The following is a 19,648-nucleotide window of genomic DNA, read 5'->3' on the forward strand; positions in this document are numbered from 1 at the left end:
CTATTGTGATTTTGCCATTTGGCAATAGTTTACATCAGTAAAAAGTCACAAGAATGTTGAGAAGCATTTTTTTTTTTTTCAGATTGCATGTGGTAAGATTAAATGGGAGAATGTTGATGTTCCATTTTGTGATTCCAGAAAAGTCTTTTTCTTTTCTTAGTTCCATAAACTATAGGTATGGCATCATTATTTTTATCTGCTACTTTTATTTCATTTTTGATTTTTGTGTTTATATTTTTTAAACTTCCCATGTTTTGTATATTCAGGGATGGATGGAAACTTTGCCAGAAAATCAGTTTCTTTACCCTTGGGCCCATATCCTCTGTGCTTTCAATAATTGGAAGAAAAAAAAGATTCAGTGAGAACGTGAACTTTCCCCTTTTGCAGGATCCCTCCAAGTGTTCGATTGTCTGCCCACTGAACAGTATGCTCTACTATAAGTTTCAAAATATTGCTATTCTCACTTACTGTACTTTTTGTGTTTGCATAATTATAACATTTTCTTTCTTTCCTATACTCCTACCACTCCATATGTATATACATATATATATATGTATATACATATACGTATATGTCAGAAAAAATGACAAAAGAACCAGGGAAAAAAATCACAAAATTCAATTTGAAGAAGTTTCATTCCTACTGCTTCAACTGAACTTTCATTTCTGCTGCTCTGGGCTCTGTGGCCAGCATGCCAGCTGCTTGACCTCCCTTGTCCTCATCCCTGTCCTCCAAAGTTAATTAGTTTGCACTTTGTGACTGGCTGCTGTTGCCTAGAGTCCCTGGAGTTAATCATGTCACAAGGGAGTGTGTGTTCACTCAGGGACTTTCTATCACAGTGCTAATTGTACGGTTAGTCTAAGGCGGGTGCAGTGGTGCCCATGTAGTCTCTTGCAGAGGAGGGAACATAAATCTAAGCGCAGGCAGCTCTTCTCTCTAGCAGCTGCGTGTGGAGGGCACGAGACAGTGCAGATTGCAATGCAATCTTGGTGTGGATTGCATGTCTATCTGTAATCTCTAAATACCGCCAGAGGAGAGTACTTGTTAAGCATTCAGGTACAGGAACTAAATAAAACATAAAATTTCAGGGAAAGAGTATGGGCAGATGGCATTACCATATTATAAGTATGACAGTGTCATATATCAGGACAGACAAGTGTTTCCCACGTTTCTCCGAACATTACAGATATGTGCCCTGATGCTTTAGAAGACCCCTGAAAACATGAAGAAAGTTTCAGTCTTTTTAACTTTACCTCTCCAGTGTATGTGTAGTGGTAGCTCATGGTTTTAAGTTTCAATTTTCTGATGATTAACAATGCTGAAAACTCTCTGTTTATTACTTATTTTTATATCTATATTTGTGATGTATCTATTCAGACTCTTTTCCAGTTTTTATACATTGGTTTTCTTTGTTTCTGATTTGTAGTATTTCTTTATACAATATATTACTATTAAAAGACCTTTGACAGACATTGCAAATATCCATGGACTGAGATTTCATTTCTTACAGTGTTTGTTGATGAACAGCAATGTTTAATTATGATGAAGCAAAACATTTCTCCTTTGTCCAACACTTTTATTGTTTGCCTTCTTTATTTAAAAAATCTGCCAAACTAAAATTTCTAGTGCTTTCTTCCAGATGGTTTATAGTCACAGTTTACATTTCAATCCGCATTACTTGTTCTCTATGTGGTAGGGGTCAAAGTTATTTTTTTTCTATATCAGTACCCTCTTTTTCAGCGAAAAAATGAAAAAAAGTGAAAAAAATTTGTATGGACTTACTATTAGCTATTGAATTGCTTTGGAGCCTTTGTTGTAAATCAGATGACCAAATTAGCATGAGCATATTTATTCTATTGGTTTAATTTCCTATCTTTATTGTAAATATTCTGCCATTCTATTTTTTTATTTAAGCTTAATTATTCTGGGTGTTTTGAATTTCCATATAAATTTTAGAATCAGCTTGTCAGTTTCTACAAATACAAACGAATACTGACACTTTGATTTAGATGCACTGTACATACCAAATGATCCGTGTGTGGGCAAAGGATATATGGGAAATCATATACCCTCCCCTCAATTTTGCTACAAACCCAAACACATTCTAAAAATAATCTATTACAAATGACTGAGTCTGTAGGTATGAAGGATATTGATTTTGTGTTTGATTTTTTTTATAATATCTTTTTCTAGTTTAATGCTGGGTAAATGCAGACATAAACTGAAAGGTTGGTATAGAATTGTAATTATTCTTTCTTGTATGCTTAATAGAATTCACCACTGGAACTGTTTAATTTTTTTAATAGTGACAAGGTTAGTCGTACTTTTCTTAAGTGAGCTTTGGTGATTTGTATCTTCCAAGGAATTTTCATCTATTAATAGAGAATTATTTTTCCCCTTGTCATTCTTTTACTGGCCATGGGATCCGATGGCCCCCATCTCATCCCCAGTATTAGTAATCCATTTGCTCTTCCTTTCTTAGTGTATTAATCAGTATAGATTCGGATTTATTCACTTCACTGATCATCTTAAAGAACCAGATTTTATATTCTCTTATTATACTGTGACTATTTTCCTTATTTTAATTGAACTGATTGCTGCTTTAATTTCCTTCATCATACTTACCTCACATTTATTTTGCTCTTCTTGGTCTAGTTTATTAAGGTATGCACTTTTCTCATTGACATCAAAGCTTTCTTCTTGTCTGATGTGAGCACTCGTTCCTATAATTTTTTCTCTATGCTACTTTAGCAAAGCATCGAGAACTCTCCTGCGCTGTGATTTTATTCGGTTACACGTAGGCTCTGTTTGGTCCTCTCCCACAAGGTGCTGCCTAGCAGTGGCCAGGGATGGTTGTAGTGCAGCCCATGATGGGTATGTTATTCATAGCATTTCTTGTGTTTCTTATCCACATCTAGATCTGTTATGAGAAGTTGCATTTTCTCCCACTTTGGCTGGGAAAACTCCAATAGACCCTACCCACCATGACCTTCAGAATCTCAGTTCTTAACCTCAGAACACTCTTTTTGCCTGACGTGAATTGCTGCCCCTCGTCCTGAGCATAAGAGCCCTGCTCTGTGAGCTCCTGTTCTCCATGGCAAACCCTGGAAATTCAAGCCTCCACCCCTGCTCCACACCCAACTCTGGGCTCTCAGCTCAGTGGTACCACGGCACTCTGCTTGGATGCCTTAGTTTTATCCTGTGGTAGGAAATTGCCCACAGATGGAGAACCAGTGTGGTCATGGCACTCACCCCACGAGCTTCCCATTTCTAAAGCAAATGCCCTCCGATGAATGGTACCTTCACTGCCTTTACCAGAGCCTGACAACAGTGCCTCGTGTGTCCTGTCCAGCACTGTCGCTGTCGAGAGTGGAAGGAGTTAGCCCTGCGCCAGCTACTGCATCACAGCTGGACATCAGAATCTCCCTTGTACACCTTTCAAGTAGAGGGATCTTCAAAAAACAGAGCTGTTTCCTCCCAGCAAGTGTGATGTTTCTAAATTGTGGTTACAAAAAGAGCAACAAAAGCAAAAGTGTAAACAGCACATCTGTCTCCTGCAGTGTAGCCCTCACAGTCATGTGAAGAGTGTCAGACACACCTGCCAGTGTGAGTGCCCTGCCAGACACTGACGGCTGAGAGCCCATGCCTACACCAGTCACAGAAAGCCACAAGCCTTTAAAATCACACATCTGGGGGACATCTCCAGCTAGAGCCATTGGCAGTATATATTGCCATGTTTCCAAAATGATAGTAATAACCACAGAGTGAGAGCATTCAGAGGACACACCATGAAAAGACATGACACTAGGTGCGTCCATCTGGAAAGGCAGGTTACTAGATGCATCTGACTCTCATGTCAGCACACTGCTCTGAAGTTATGGGGTTTTTCTTTTTTTCCCCAGATTTATTGAGATGTAACTGACATACAGCCCTGTATATGCTTACAGTGTACAGCACAGTGATTTGACTTACATATGGAGCATGAAGTGATTATTACAATAAATTTAGCGAACATCCAATTATAAGGTAAATATATGCAAAATTAAATAAATTTTTTAAAAATTTTACTTGCGATGAGAATTCTGAGGATTTACTCAATGTAATAATATGAAGAGTGAAAGTGTTGGTCACTCCGTTTTGTCTGACTCTGTGCAACCACGTGTTCTACAGCCCCACCAGGCTCCTCTGTCCATGGGATTTCCCAGGCAAGAATACTGTGGTGGGTTGCCATTCCTTTCCTAGGTGATCTTCCCAACCCAGGGACTGAACACAATGTGGGCCTCCCACATTGCAGGCAAGTTCTTTACCATTTGAGCCCCCAGGGAAGCCTCAAAGTAATAACATACCAGCGTTGATTTTATTGTTGTTGTATATTGCATTTCTAGTACGTATTTATATTATAATTGGAAGTTTGTTCCTTTCGATTGCCTTAATCCAATTTTTTCTTCCCTGACCCCCTGATTCTGGTAACCACAAACCTGATCTCTTTTTCTGAGTTTGTCTTTGAAGCATAATTGATCTACAACACTATGTTACCTCCTATTACACAAAATAAAGATTCAATATTTCTGTACATTTTAAAGTTATCACCATAAGTCTAGTTATAATATGGTTATTGACTATTCCCCACACTGTACATTTCATACCCATGTCTCATTCACTTTGCAGCTGAAAATTGGCACTTCTTGTTCCCTTGTGCAGGTATGTTTTTTTTACTTCCTTAAAGAAACGCCTTTGAATAGTCACCACATCCTATCTTTCTACATCTTTCTTAACACTAAGCTTTCCTCTGTTCTTCCTGTTTCTCCTCTTTTACTCACAAGAGCACAGGTGAGTAGAAATCGTGAACAGTTGACAAGGTCCAGGTGTACTGGGAGAATAGGAAATCTAAGCAACTTGTTTCTCCTACTGTAAGCCAGAGGAAATCTCAACTATGCTATCTGTGGAAGATAACCATGGCCTAGGGCATGGGTGCATTATCTAAGAATGGTGTGTCCAAATAGTGGAGTACTTTGAAATGCCATAAAACTCACAGCAACATTTATACCTCAGTTGAAAATCAAAACATAGACTCCTGTCTTTACCAAATCCTAGGAATTTGTAGGAGGCATATGTTTTTCCCCAGAGTCAACTTCTGTAAGATAATGAAAATTGATATGCTAACCTCTGTTTCAATGAAGCAGTTAAGAATTTGTTGCCTGGTAACAGAGTTAGTATATTTAATATTTATTTCTTGAAAAGTACACATCTTGATAGATTTTTTAGAGATATTATGAATCAGGTGAAAATATTGACTTGATATTAAAATGGTTTATTTCTAATGGCTTTGAAAATTATAATAATAAATAGTACATGTTAGCTCAAAAATAATAGTTGTCCTTGGGACACAAAAAGCTCAGGGGCATATTTCAGGCAAACCCCAGCGGAAAATGAGTCCCTTAGGACAGTTATTGATTTGAATCCGCTGTGGGCTATATTCCCTGTGTCCATATTTCAAGGATTCATCTTCCTCATATTTTTTCCTGTTTTCACAACAGCTCTCGCTCCAGCTCAGGCTTGATGGGCAAAAATTATATTTGATGCTGAGTACACATCTGGTCACTACTGACATTAAGTGCTCTGAAAATCCATCCTTGTTGACAGTGGGGAGGGCCGTGTCCTCCAGGAAGTTACTTGCCACTTCATTGTTGTTCGGTCACTCACTCCGTTGTGTCCGACTCTGCGACCCCATGGACTGCAGCAGGCTGGGCTTCCCTGTCATACCATTCTCTTATTTGCAGTCGTAGTACGATAATTTTGTGGCTGACCTGGTGGCAGTGTAGTATAGCTTTTAACTGTGTAACACTTTAAAACTGAACAGCTAAAACCATAAAAATACAGTGAAGCTTTATGTTTATTTGCACTAATATGGTGACATAAGACAGGAGAATGTTGTGTGATTACATTAAATGTGACAGAAAATAAAGTGTAAAACTTCTTCAAGTAAATTTTCATTGATCATTTTTGCTAAGCACCCCATCCAAGGATCCCCTCACTGTACTGGAACTCTGACTCTTCAAGAGAGTCTGATTGCAGGTATGTGTTAAGTAGAGCTGACATTGGCTTCCTGGAGCTCCTGGGGTCTCTGCAAAGAGGTGTCCCCCTGACACCCACAGCCCCTCCCCATCCACTGCCTCATAGAGAGCCTCCTGCCTCTTGCAGCATCTGAGCAGGTGGTCTGGGTCTCTGACAGCGTACCCCTGAAACTCATCTCACTTTGGATCATCTTTGTGTTGGGTTCAGTGAATATTTAATTGTGTATTCTCTATTAGCTCATCCTCACCATGAAGTTCAAGTTCTGAAGTTTTAGTCAAACCAAAGGGAAGAGTGGAAGACTCACTCTTACTCACCCTTATTTTCTCCCTCCCTGAGGATGGAGCCTCTTCTCCCATCTCCCACCCAGGACCCCAGGGACTGGCTACGATGCTTGTTTCTTAACATGGTGAAAACATCCTGCTGATGCAGAGGGCTTCATAGGAGGCAGGCCAGGAGGGTCACCTGGATTGTGAAAACTTCGTGGACACCCCTCACACCTGACCTGTGGTCAGTCTTCATCATCTTGCATTACTTAGTCGTAAATCTGGCCTCAAGATATTGGACCCCCATACTAAGGCCAGGAAAAAAAAAAAAAAAAAACCAGCTCATCATTGTTGCCTGGGGGAATGTTCACCAGATGTGTCCCTTAGGAGATATCAGTTGGTTGGACATGGCCACTAAAGCACCTGACAGATCACTCCATCTGTCAGGCCACCTCCTCCACCCACACGCCTTGGACGCAGCAACAGGAAACAGTTGCTCGAGAAGGGAGCGCATCACATTCATACCCACGCAGTGGCCTCCCCGACCCCCGCATGGGCTCTTGAGGCTGCGGTGGGGCCAGGTCACCTCTTTAACGGACTGGAGTGCAGTTTTAGCCAGAGTTAAAGGGGATCATCATTAGAAACTGTTTCCTTCCTAATGGCTGTGATGACGACCTTCTACTTAGATAGCTCCGCTCAGCTGGAATGGCCACAGCTTATTACGTACTTAAAATAATGCACTTTATCAATCACTAAAATGCCACTTCTTCTAGGCGGGAAAAACACTGTCCTATTAGAGCCAGTGGCCATTGGACCCCCACACTGAAGAAGAGGGGAAGAACATTACCTTCTGAGGAGTGACTTTGTTCTGAGTAATGTGTTTTGGTTTGTTTGTTTTACTCACAGTCAGCTGTGTCCTTTTCAAACATGCTAATGTTTAATTGTTTCCTAAGAATACTAAATACAGGCTTCATTTATACAGCTCAACTATAAGATTACCCCTCTATGCTGCTGCTGCTGCTGCTGCTGCTGCTGCCGCTAAGTCGCTTCAGTCGTGTTCGACTCTGTGCGACCCCATAGACAGCAGCCCACCAGGCTCCCCCGTCCCTGGGATTCTCCAGGCAAGAACAGTGGAGTGGGTTGCCATTTCCTTCTCCAATGCATGAAAGTGAAAAGTGAAAGGGAAGTCTCTCAGTCGTGTCCGACTCTTGGTGACCCCATGGACTGCAGCCTACCAAGCCCCTCCATCCATGGGATTTTCCAGGCAAGAGTACTGGAGTGGAGTACCACTGCCTTCTCCAAAAGACAGATTACTCATCAGATGAGTAGAATTTAGGGGGGACTTCAGTGGTTTTTATTTGTATTTATAGAAAAGACAGATTACTCATCTATAAATACAAATAAAAACCACTGAAGTCCCCCCTAAAATCTACTCATCTGCTGCCTATATTTTTTAAGGAAATGTATTTTGGAGAAAAAAATTTTTCTCTTACCTACAACAGTTTGAAGTAAAATCCTCCACACTCAGGGTGTCTTCTTTTGTGGTCACCATTTCTTGGTATGTCTGAGACTGAAGTGCAGTGCTCTTCCTAAAGCTGTCCTCTGACAAGTGCACCTCACAGGGTGACCACCTGGAAACATCATTGGAGAGAACTGCTGTTTCCCTGGCCCTGGGTGTCCAGCTCTGCCATCTCCCGAGGCACACAGATGGTGCCTCGGCTCCTGTGAACCCAGTCCTTTCTCTCAAGAAGCATATGGGTTTCATCACAGACACCCCCAGAACTCTGACTACGGCAGCCCCCACTCATCTCACTCTAGCCCTAACCCTAACCCTGTGACTACCTCCATACTTGTCTTATTACATGGCCCTTTCCTGAGTGTTCCATCACATGGTTCTGTTTCCTTACCTGGATATGAACTTCAAGGTGGCAGAGATCCTCTCCTTTATCCAGACACCTACAGTCCATGGGGTCGAAGAGTCACCACGACTGAGCAACTAAACTGAACTGACAGCACTTTGTCCACCCAGGCTGAGATTCAGCATCTACAATGTTGGCTGATTTTGGCCATGTCACTGCTGGAGTGGGCGGCACTGTCTCCATCCATACCCCACACAGCCAGGTACCTGCTAAGCATGTCACAGCTCTTACTGTCTTTCTGGGAGGGAGGTCAAAACCAAACGCCCCAGTTCCTGTGCTTTTAAATGTATGTAGGACTCTCTTTTGTCACAATGACTCGATAACACACATCACAGTTTGCCAGTGAACATGGGATGCGGGGCCAGGAGTTGCAGCATTTGAAACCTCAAGGTGAACATTCTCTCTTTGAGTTTCTCTGTCTCTGAGACTGTCTGTTTATTCTTTCTCCACTTCCCCCTTCCCTTCCAAACCCTTGAATGCAGACTGACTGACCGTGAACCAGGTGACAGACACCAGGTTTCAGGGACAGCTTTCCAGGTCCTCACCACATCATCAGAGGTGGGAGGTACAGCTGCCTTTAGCACTTTGTCTCCATCATTATCCACTGGGTTTTATCAAGTGCAGACTCAGAAGTGCATTTGGCTTCCAAGCTATAAATCATGAACAGGAACCATATCAAGGCTGAAGGGGAGCAACAAACCGAGATCAGCCCTACAGCAAAGTACAAACCAGTAACATCCATTGTCCCTGTGGAGAATTGGATGAGATTTCCTCATGGGAGATTGTCCACAGTGTATGGCAAAGCAATTTCCACCCTAACCCAAGGGAACAGTTCCCAAGGGATGGGATATGGGTATGTTTCATTTACATGCAGGTCAAACCTCCAATTGATTTTTAACTGTGTTGTCTGTCAGTAAAAAAGAGAAGCAGTCCAATTTTAGGGACTTGGTCCCCATACGCAAGCTACTGTGTATGTAACTGTATCCTGTTTAGCCTCCCTCAGTGACAAGCTTCTCAGCCATGTGTCCTCCCACCCTGGAGAGCTGCAGGCATTGCTGACAGTTCAAAGGTCATGGGCTGAGTCCTGGAGAAGGCTGTGCACAGTGGTTGTCAGGAGCCACAAAGGCTTTGTCACCTTCTTTACTGCTGAAAATGCCAGCCTATTCACTTCTGAGGTTAAAAGAGTAACAGGTTTCAACAAGTCATCAGCCATTTGTACCTGAGCATGAATTAGGTCCTTCAGATTAACATGGAGCTTCCAGTCCAATGGAGACCACGATGATGACAAGGGCTCAGAAGGCACAGGGAAATACCTAGAGTGTGGTTCTCAGCATTTATACCAGCTGCTCCAAATCACCTGGAGACACTTGTCATAACTGCAGAGTCCTGGCTCCATGCCCAGGAATACACATGCACATGTGGTCTGGTCAATGTGTCTGCTCTTTAATACAAAATATCCCCAAATGTCCTAGTCCAAAATACTGTGTTTTCCCTTCAAACATCAAAACCTAATTGGGCCTGGTTGGGAAAATCCTGAGATATCCATGGCCTGATGTGAAGCAGAAGGCAAGCAAAGAGGAGGTGGAGGAGGCAGGCCAGTGCAGGCAGCCACCACCATCCTCAGAGAAAAGACGGCACCCTCCATATCAGCATCCAGTGTGGAGACAGCATGAGTGGGATCCAGCTGGTCTGATGTTGAAATCCCATGTCTAAGGGCAGAAGCAGGAGTTCTTGGTGATGGCTCTGTGTGTGCCTCAGCATACCTGAGCTCTGGCACCTTGTGCCACACTGCTAAAAATGGCATCTGCAGCCTCCATGATATCAGCCAGTGATGATGCAAAGAGAAGCCAGGGGGAAAATTGTTGAGGGTCAACAAATCCAACTTTGGCCAAACCCAGCAAGACCTGGTGTCCAGATCAGACTGTCATAAAGACTACAGATGGGAAGCTCTCTGTGATATTTAGAAGGAAAAGCTACCATGGTGAGGCACACAGATGCAGAACTTGATTCCCAATAGGAAGACATTTCTGATAACTCCTCCTGGCATGAGCTGCTAGGAAGACATTTCTGACACCTCCTCTGGGCATGAGCCGCATTCTGGGAGTGATTTCTCAGCATTCCTTGCTAGAGGCTTTGGGGAATATCAGCTTCCAAGTTCATCCAGTGTTGACAGGATTCGGTTCCTTGTGGTTGTAGGACTGAGGTTCCTGATTTCCTTGCTGGCTCTCAGCCAGGGCTGGTCTTTGCTCCTGGAGGCCCCCAAATGTCTTCTCAGGTTTCCGTGTTGCTCCATCCAGCCATGGAGATCAGGCTTGTTTCCCACTTGGAGCTTCTTAGGCTTCACTTCTGCCAGCCTCTCTTATTTCCAACCAGAGAAAATTCTCTCCTCTTAGAGGCTCGTGTGATTAGATGGGCACACTGAAAATAATCCAGGGTAATGTCCATGTTTTAAGATCCTTGACATGAACCACATCTGCAGGGACCCTTCAGCCATGTAAGACAGTGTATAATTAGGTTGCAGGAATTAGTAACATCACTGGGATCATTCTACTGATACATCCTTCCATGATGCCATCTGTATGGCTTATGAATAGACTGCATTTCAGCCACAGCAGAAAAACTCTGGCCACTCCCTGAAATGAGGATTCAGCAGGTTTGTGGAGGAGTGCAGGGATCTGAATAGTTTACATGTCTCATTTGATTCTTTGAAAGGCTTTGTCTGTATCCTACCACAAGGCCTCTAGAGAGATCTCAGGAGAATTGAGTGCTTGTGGGTATATTTGGAGAGAACAGACAAGATGCAGAGTGAGGTAGGATAAATGTTAAGAAAAACACCATCTGATTGAAAATGAACACACCACTAGGAACCTCGCTCTGCCAAGGATTCAGCTCTACCTTTAGTTAAATTCCTGGAGGTACAAGTTGTGACGTGTTCCCTGGTGGAACAGGCTGACAGCAGAGGTCAACAGCAGGATGTGTATGGGGATGGATTCTGAAGGACTCTTGGTGAATGACAGATATGACAGCAGCAGTGTTTGGGGGTCAGGTGCACCTTGGTTTACATTCAGATAAATTTTTTTGAAAAGACTTCGTGTTCATTTACCAAAACTGACTTTTGATATGAAAGATAAACATCTGTGTCTATGCTTATTTTCTAATTTAGAATATGTCTTAAATGTCAGATGCCACAAACATTTCTTGATAACATATATTAATTGTTCCTAATAATTTAATACATTCAAAAATTATGATAAGGAACTTTGTGGAAATGTTTCTTAAAGGTTTTGGGTCTTTTATATTTGGTAAAGATCTAGAAGAAGAAGTTTGAGCTAACCAAATGTAAAGAAAGATTTTTAGTGTATAAGAGAAAAATAAAATGCAAATTGTTTACTGGTGTGACCTTGAGATGAATGCGAACATCACCACATTGTTAGTATGTGGTGTGGTATTTATGCACATTATGTGGTGTGGATTTATATGCATTTATTACACTCAGAATATTTCTAATCAAATGAAGAACTGTATTGATTACAATAAATTATCTTTTGGTGGAGTCGAATCTAACCACTTGTTCTTTAATAGAGAACTTTCAGAAATAGAGAAGGTTATTATATAATAACCCTTGGCCATTCTTCCACATCCTGTGGGATTTCACACAGCAGAAACACTTAATTTCACTCCATGTCCAGGCTTGATATCTTTATATATCTGATCAAGCTCATCTCACTATTAGGAGCAACCATTAAACTAAAATGGGAACATTTATCTGTGCAAAAATCCTTATTCACCTGATGGAGATACTGAATAAAGAAGGTGAAAGGAGTTTAAAATTGTGTCTGAAGTTATAGGCATGTAATTTACATACATATATAAATATGCAAATATTATTAAAATATTTAATGTTAAATTGCTATTAGATACATAGAGACAGACAGATGGAGAGAGAGAAAGTCACATTTCCTAGTGTCCAATGTTGAGGAATTCCAACTTGGACATTTGGAAAGAAGAGATGGTTCAGAAGATGAACAAATCCTTTGGTGTGGACTATTAAACAAATTTATCTACCATATAGCAGAGTCCTAGTAAAAATGAAAACAATTTGTGTCACTTCATGGATACAGAAATGGCCCAGAGCATGAAGCACTCTTCAACAAGCAGCCTGGGTGGCTTGAGCAGAAGGCAATCTGAAGGTATGCAAAGCAGAAAAAGCACAAAACAAAACAAAGTAGAAGCTCATCCCCACATTGTGTTTACCCTCAAGGAAGTGTGTATGATCGTGTTTTAGGAAGTTCTATATTATTTATTACCATTACTCTGGTTATCTGGATGAAACTGAAAAAATGTCAGGTTTACAGTAGACGGTTTGGGTTTAAGGCCAGCTAGCTTGCTAGACAGGCTTGGGCAAGTTGCAGACACACTCTGAGAACCACATAAAATGATGGAAACAAGCCATCTGCAATGCCTGGTCTATGAAGGGACTGTAAATGTCTGTGATTCATCATACAAACCTTCGCTCCTGCCTGTGTTCACTATTCATACTTCAGTAACTCCTGTATCTTATTATAACATTATCCTCATCTTCCAACCCTTGGCTCCTTTTGACTCCTCAAAGTGAGCTCTCTTTCATCAACACAGACCAACGCAAGGTCTGTCTGTCGGGAAAGGTCATTGTGTTTGGCAGGATGAGTGCCATTATCTGCGGTCCACTGAACTCCAGGGGGAGAACATGGACAGCTTCCTCTCAGGCAGGATGAGCATGGACGCCTCTGGAGTACTGGTGACAGCTGCATTCCTGCTGCCATGCGGCTGGGCCTCCTCCTGCGATAGAGAGGACTGGGGCCTGGCCCCAGCTTCACCACTGATTCTGATATGACCACGGTCAAGTTATGCAGCTTCAAGCTTGACTCTCTTTATGTGTGAAATGGAGTCCGTGACAACTGTTGGTGTTGGCATTGAACGGGGGAGTCCACTTAAAAATCTTCAAGCTCACACTATTTAGCACAGTGCAGCCACTCAAGCAGGGCTTGTGGGTGATGGCCTCCTGGAATCCCATTCAGGAACATTCTGCTGTCACAGTGGGTCCCAGCCATTCTTTTGATGGGCATGATCATCCTGGGGGTCAAGAGAAGAAAATGAGACTCCAGAAACTTACAGCCAAAACCAATCCCAATTTGCACAACCAGAAAATCACCTTGGGCCCAAACCCACATTGCCCTTGCGACTGTGTGTGGAATAGTCCTCCCTTACCTGTGAGAGGGCTATGTAAAGTCCCCGCCCGGTTAAGCTCAAGAGTGCCCTGACACATGGCTTTGGCAGTGCCCTGACACATGGAAGCAGGTGTCACCTGTTCCCAGAAGCCTTCAGAGCTTGGGCAGGCTTTCTCCTCAACCATCCACCTGGTCCAGAGAGAGGGAAGACATGGGCATCAAGACACACAGTTAATCCTCCCTTCTACAGAGTAATCTTCCCTCAGACTGAACCACATTAAAGGCCTATTGTCTTTACCATTTAGTACCAAGAAATGATCAATCAATTATGTCCAGTTACCAATAATTTCCTGCTTATTCAATTTGCAAAGCTTCTATGCAGTGCTTAGTGACTGGGATGAAGTGAAATTTCCATGTAACATAAATACTTGTTATTTTCACTAAAGTTGTGTTAGCAAATGTTTCTTCCTTAGGCAGTGAACAGTGAATAAAGCTAAATGTGAATTTAATTATTTGAGATAAGGCACAATTCCACAGATTGAGCTTCAGAAACTGTTGAAATTTATTGTTATGATTATACATCTGAGGTGAATTAGTCTTTGAGTCTTAATTTTAAGAAATCCCAATTCAGAAATGAAATTGTTAGTCAGTCAGTCACGTTCAACTCTTTGTGACTCCATGGACTATAGCCCATCAGGCTTCTCTGTCCACAGGATTCTCCAGGCAAGAATACTGGAGTGGGTTGCCATTTCCTTTCCCAGGGGATCTTCCCAACCCAGGGATCAAACCCAGATCTCACTCACTGAAGGCAGATTCTTTACCATTTGCACTACCCAGGGAAGTCCAGAAATAAAATTAGATCTGAATAATTCACATTCAGTAGATTCTGGTTTGAATGTAACTAAATCATGATGCCGTGATCTTATCTAGTAACAGCATTGACCAGTTTATGGGGTAACTAATCAGATAATCTGATAACCCATAAAATAATCCTATGAAGAATTCAACATTTAAAATGATGGGGACACTATATGTAAGGATTAAAGGTATCAGGTCAGAAGAAAATGACTAGTCACATGGAAAAAATGACATTTTATATAGTATCCTTGCTATGTTTAGGATTGGTCTCCTAATGTAATTTTTAAACTATAACACAAAAGGAGCTAGTAAATTTTTATATCACAATGTAAATCAGAAGATTCCTGTGCCAACCTCGTCACCTACAGAACAAATGAGAAAGGCTTCCTAATTTTTTTTGTTTTATTGTGTGATGACTTTGTGTGTTTCTCTTGCAACTGCTGTATGGGGCACTTAGGAAGCAATAGTATGAAAGTAAAGTCAAAACCAAGAGCAAAGAAAAAATGCATTTTTGTTCACCAATACAAACATGAAACAGTAGAAACATATGAAATATAAAGAGTGAATTTATTGTAAAGCCAAGAATACCTAGCGTTCTGAAACACAAGAGCCAGTGTTTGAAAATATGCAAAAGTGACCGTTAGCCATGCCAGAAAGATGTGTGTGAATCTGTAGAATATTATGCTCACTTTACTCTTAATTTGATATTACAGAAATGGAACTTGAGCTGAAGAGGAAAGCAAGATCCATACTGACACTCCAGGATCTTACCAGCTCCTCAGAAAGGTTAGTGAAAGTTGGAAGCATTCTTTGAAATGGAGGAGTTGAAGGAGACACAGCTCCTTGAGGGGAGTAAACCTCTTCCGGGAGCAGAGGTCTGCAGTGGGTGCTGGAAGGCTACTTGAACAAAGTCATAGCGTTTGAGGTAAGAAAGGGATGAGCAGCAAAGGAGCCCAAAGCCCTCTCACTTTCAGAATAAAATTCTGTGGAGGCTTTCTCGCCCGTAGTTGATCTGGAAGTGTAGTTTCTGAGACCTTTTCGATTCAGAAGTCTAATACAATGACTCTGCCATCACCAGTCTTTTGCTCCATGTTAACTCCATTTATGCATCATCCCCTCTTCATCAGTCAACAAACATTTGCCAAGATGCTCTCAACTGCCTGAGCCTGTGAAGGCACAGAATGGAGAGATGGAAGGGGCATCATACCTCTCCTCAGTGAAGTTTCTGAAACAAGGACATGTGTGCCCTGAGGACCCCAGAGGTAAGACTGCGCTCTGAGCACCTGTCTCAGAATCTGACGTGAGAGGCCCAGCCCTCAGGTGGGGCTCGCTAAGAACAGTCTTGTGGCTCCTCAGAACATGGTCTGAAAAGAGCCACGTGAGGAAGCGACTGGTACCATTAGTCAGTTCTTACCAGTGACATACAGGGACCTGGGATTTTAGGCATTTTTAATACTCTTCTTCATAAGAGTTTAACCACCGAGTTGAGCAAGCCAAGTATGTCTCTTGGTAACTATTTCATTACATGCTTCCTGCACATGATTTAATTACACATTTTGCTGGGTGGTGGTGGAATTTTAAACATCTGATGTGTTTTGATGTGGAAAGTCTCAGTGACCAAATTAGTTTTATTATCTATCCAAGTTATGTCAATACAATCAATACATATATGCTAAGGTCCCTTAATATACAGAGATTATATAGATTATATCATAATGTAATACAGATAAAGAGATTATCTCAATAGATGATAAATAGATAGAGATGATAGGCAGGTAGATAGATGACAGGTAGAAATGAGACAGAGACAAAGGATATCCATAGCTTCCACATGGAATACAGGGAATTTCCTTTATTTTTGAGGGCATCCTGTGACTACTCTGAAGAATCTAATTTCATCCACATATTTAGTTATGAAAACTTTGAGGGAAATATATTAACAGTTGTCATTTCTGAGTTGTTAGTATTCAGTTGTTTGCATCTCTTTCACAGCTCTTTCACCTTTTTTTGTTTAGTTAGCAAATATCTCAAAAATTTTAAACAAATCTATTGATTTTCCAAAACAATTTTACTTTTCCATATTTACATGCAGTTGAAATAGTTTCATCTCTCACATATAAAAAACTTCCCTAGGAAGAATGTTTCTGAAAAGTTTACTTCCCTGCCATGCTAGTTTACTCCCAGAAGCTCTCTGCATCAGGCATTGTATGAGGAAAGAAAGATTCAGTCATAGGGAGGAATGTGGATATACATAAATGTTAGACACAGTTAAGAGAAACAGTTACCTTAACAGTGCTTGTATTTATTCATTGGGATTCAGCACATACCAGCCTATAAACAGACTGGGAGCAGAGGGTTATAATACGAGGCTGTCCTGATGGGATGGGCTAGGACGAGAGTGGGGATGGGCCAGACCCATGGAATAGAGACGTTGCCTGGTCAGGTTAAGTGCACATGGTGACTTTCAGAAAAGAATCTTTTGAGAATGTGGATCATGTCAGAATTTTAATGTGATAACATTGGAACTGGCACATAGAATGGACCAGTAGTAGGATATTCCTACCGTGACATTCTTGAGCTGAAATTTAATCTGAACAAGAGACAAAACTTCCATGTGTGTAGAATCTGGCATGAGCTTGAGAGAGCATCACTTCAGGTCTTCACTCCACCCCTAAGAAGGAGAGGCCCAGAGAGGCCGTCTCAGGATCCTCCTCTGGTGACTTCCTGGCTCACAAAATCTGCAGGTCCTCTAAAGCTCCCAGCCAGGACACACAAGGAGGGACCTTGACTGCCTGTTTGGTTCTCTGCTTGTGTCTGTGCCCTCAAGTACCAGGCAGTAATCTGCGGAGGACCGGGAAGGCCACAGAAGTGAGGCTTTAACTCGCTAGAGTGTTACGGTGCTCTGTGAGTTTTGTTGTTTTGAGAACATTTATGTAAGACTGGCCAAGGGAGCTGAGACTGCAGGTGCCAATTTTATGAATCAGATAAATCCTTACTTGTTAGCTGCAGTTGTATACATTTTCCCCTAAAGACACTGTAGCTTCCAGCTTTATTAGTAAACATGACACACTGGAGATCAGGTTCTTTGTGAGGCTGGCCACGTATCTGGCCCAGCAGAGAGTGTTGCTTGTGTCGAGATACACTCATTTCCCGTGAGCCAGCCATTCAGGATCCATGCAGTGTCATTTGATTTGTTTTCCCCACTTTGTTCAGATATCTAGCTTTTGCCAAGAAGCCAGGGGATACTTTCGTCAGAAACGCAGAGTAGCAGAGCCATTCTGCATTCTGGAATCAGATTTGGCTCCCATTGTGTGCTCCCTCAGACTTAAGAGTTAGATGCCCTTGGCAATCACTTAAACCTCACAGCTTTAGTTTTCTCATCCGTAAGATGGGTAGGATGATATTCTGCACGGTCATCAGGCCTGATGCATAGTAATCAAGAGCCAATATCTGTTCATTTAGGGCATGAGGGCAGCAACAGAAAAATGGTAGCACAAGCAGGTCTTCTGTGAAGAGGAGGTCATAATGTGACAGACCTGAGGCATGGCTGAGCTGAAGCACTCTCAGGGGGAAGCCACCGTCCCGTGAACCCTCCACAGATTGTCTACAGAACAATTTCTTAGAGCAGCTCCTCCCCACACAGGTATCATGAAAACTCATGGCCATCCTCATGATAAAAGCAGAGAAGAGGAAAACCATGTGGTTACCAGGACAACTTCAGAGGCTACTGAGCAAGGGTTTAACTGATGTCCTGGATAGATGACAGTTTAAAGTGTAGTGAAGACATTTGAGCATGAAATATGAGTGAATCTCTCCACCCACCTGGACATCCAGAAATGATCTCAAAGGAAATGACAACAGCAGTCCAAAAGCACTAAATGTGGATGTTTCCATAAGAGGAACATGAGGAAGGGAGAGTAGTGATGAGCTGGTTAAAGGAGTCTCTAATGGAACAGACACCTCATTGGAATCAACAGAAGATTGTAATAGGAATGACTGAAGAGCAGGCTGGGTGGGAGAGAGGTTTGTCAGGGAGCATAAGCCCAAAGTCCTTTATCCTAAAACTTCTATGGTTTACCAGGCTTTCATGCTGATTTCCCATTTCTTTGCATTGCACCCACAGTGTACTGACATCATTCCGCTACCAAAGTTCATAGCTGGGATTGTTCCAAAGCCTCAGATCAAGATGCAGAGTTAGGAGTGACATCATTATCATGGCAGATTAAGAGTTTTTACCTTCTGACCCTCAATTTAGACAATCACCTGTGGACTAGAGGGCTTTTGTGAAGTCCAGGGTCCAACAGAGAAGCACACCTTTGGAACAAAACAATAGAGGAGCAGATGCACTGAGAGGGGCCCAGGAGTGGCCTGGCTTTGCCCATGTGAGGCATGGTCTCTCCCGTGGGGAGAGTGTGCAATGTGCTGCCCCCTAGGAGTGCGGAGCCTTGTCACAGAGACCCATCCGGAGCACTGAAAGTCCATGAAGTCAGGAAGACAGTACACAGAATACAGCAAAGTCCTAACCTGTAATAAACATGCTGTTTTGTTTGTGAGTCAGTCATTTGAAAGAGGAGCAATAGAAACATGGGTCGGTCCAGAATAAGACGGGTCATCTGTGTCCGAATGTGAGACCAGACAGGTCCTGCTTGAATAAGTTTGGGGGGAAATCACGTGAAAGTTAAAAGATGTGAAACATGACTCCTGACTCGGACTATGTGAAAGACAATAGCATAGAAGAAACACCAGCTCTTCCCTGCGGCCATGGGGCAGACTTGACCTGCCACGGGGGCCATAACTCCATCTGGTGAACTTAGTGAACTCCAAGCCATCAGATGCCCACCAGTTTGAGAAGCTGAGTTAATACTGAGACCTGCTCACAGCCACGCCCCTTAAGGAATCAGAAGACAAGAGGATGCCGCTTACTCTGCTGTTATCATTATTACACTTGCTATGAAAGAAATGCGTCTGTCAGATTATTCTTCTACTCACTCCTGCCTCAGGTGGGAAGCCTGAGCACCTGTCTGTACCCACATATGTGACCAAGATTCACGGGAGTGAGTATGTGTGAGGGAGAAGCATGAACTATGATATATGTTTAGAATGTTAAGAAAGGATCAAATGGAAGAACTTTTGAGTCAAGATGTGAAACTGAAATTTTCAGAAACTGAAATCTCAGGCCAGTTTCAGGCAGGGAGACAAAAATCCGAGTAACGCTCAGCATCCAGCTTCAGACCCGACAATTCGGGTACTCGCAGGCCTGTGTTTCTGAGAGTCCCTGGGAGGAGGAGCCCCCAGTCTGATGAGGTCCAGCTCTTCAGAGGGCATG

Source organism: Ovis aries, chromosome 13, assembly GCF_016772045.2.
Source record: "Ovis aries strain OAR_USU_Benz2616 breed Rambouillet chromosome 13, ARS-UI_Ramb_v3.0, whole genome shotgun sequence".
Lineage (NCBI taxonomy): Eukaryota > Metazoa > Chordata > Mammalia > Artiodactyla > Bovidae > Ovis > Ovis aries.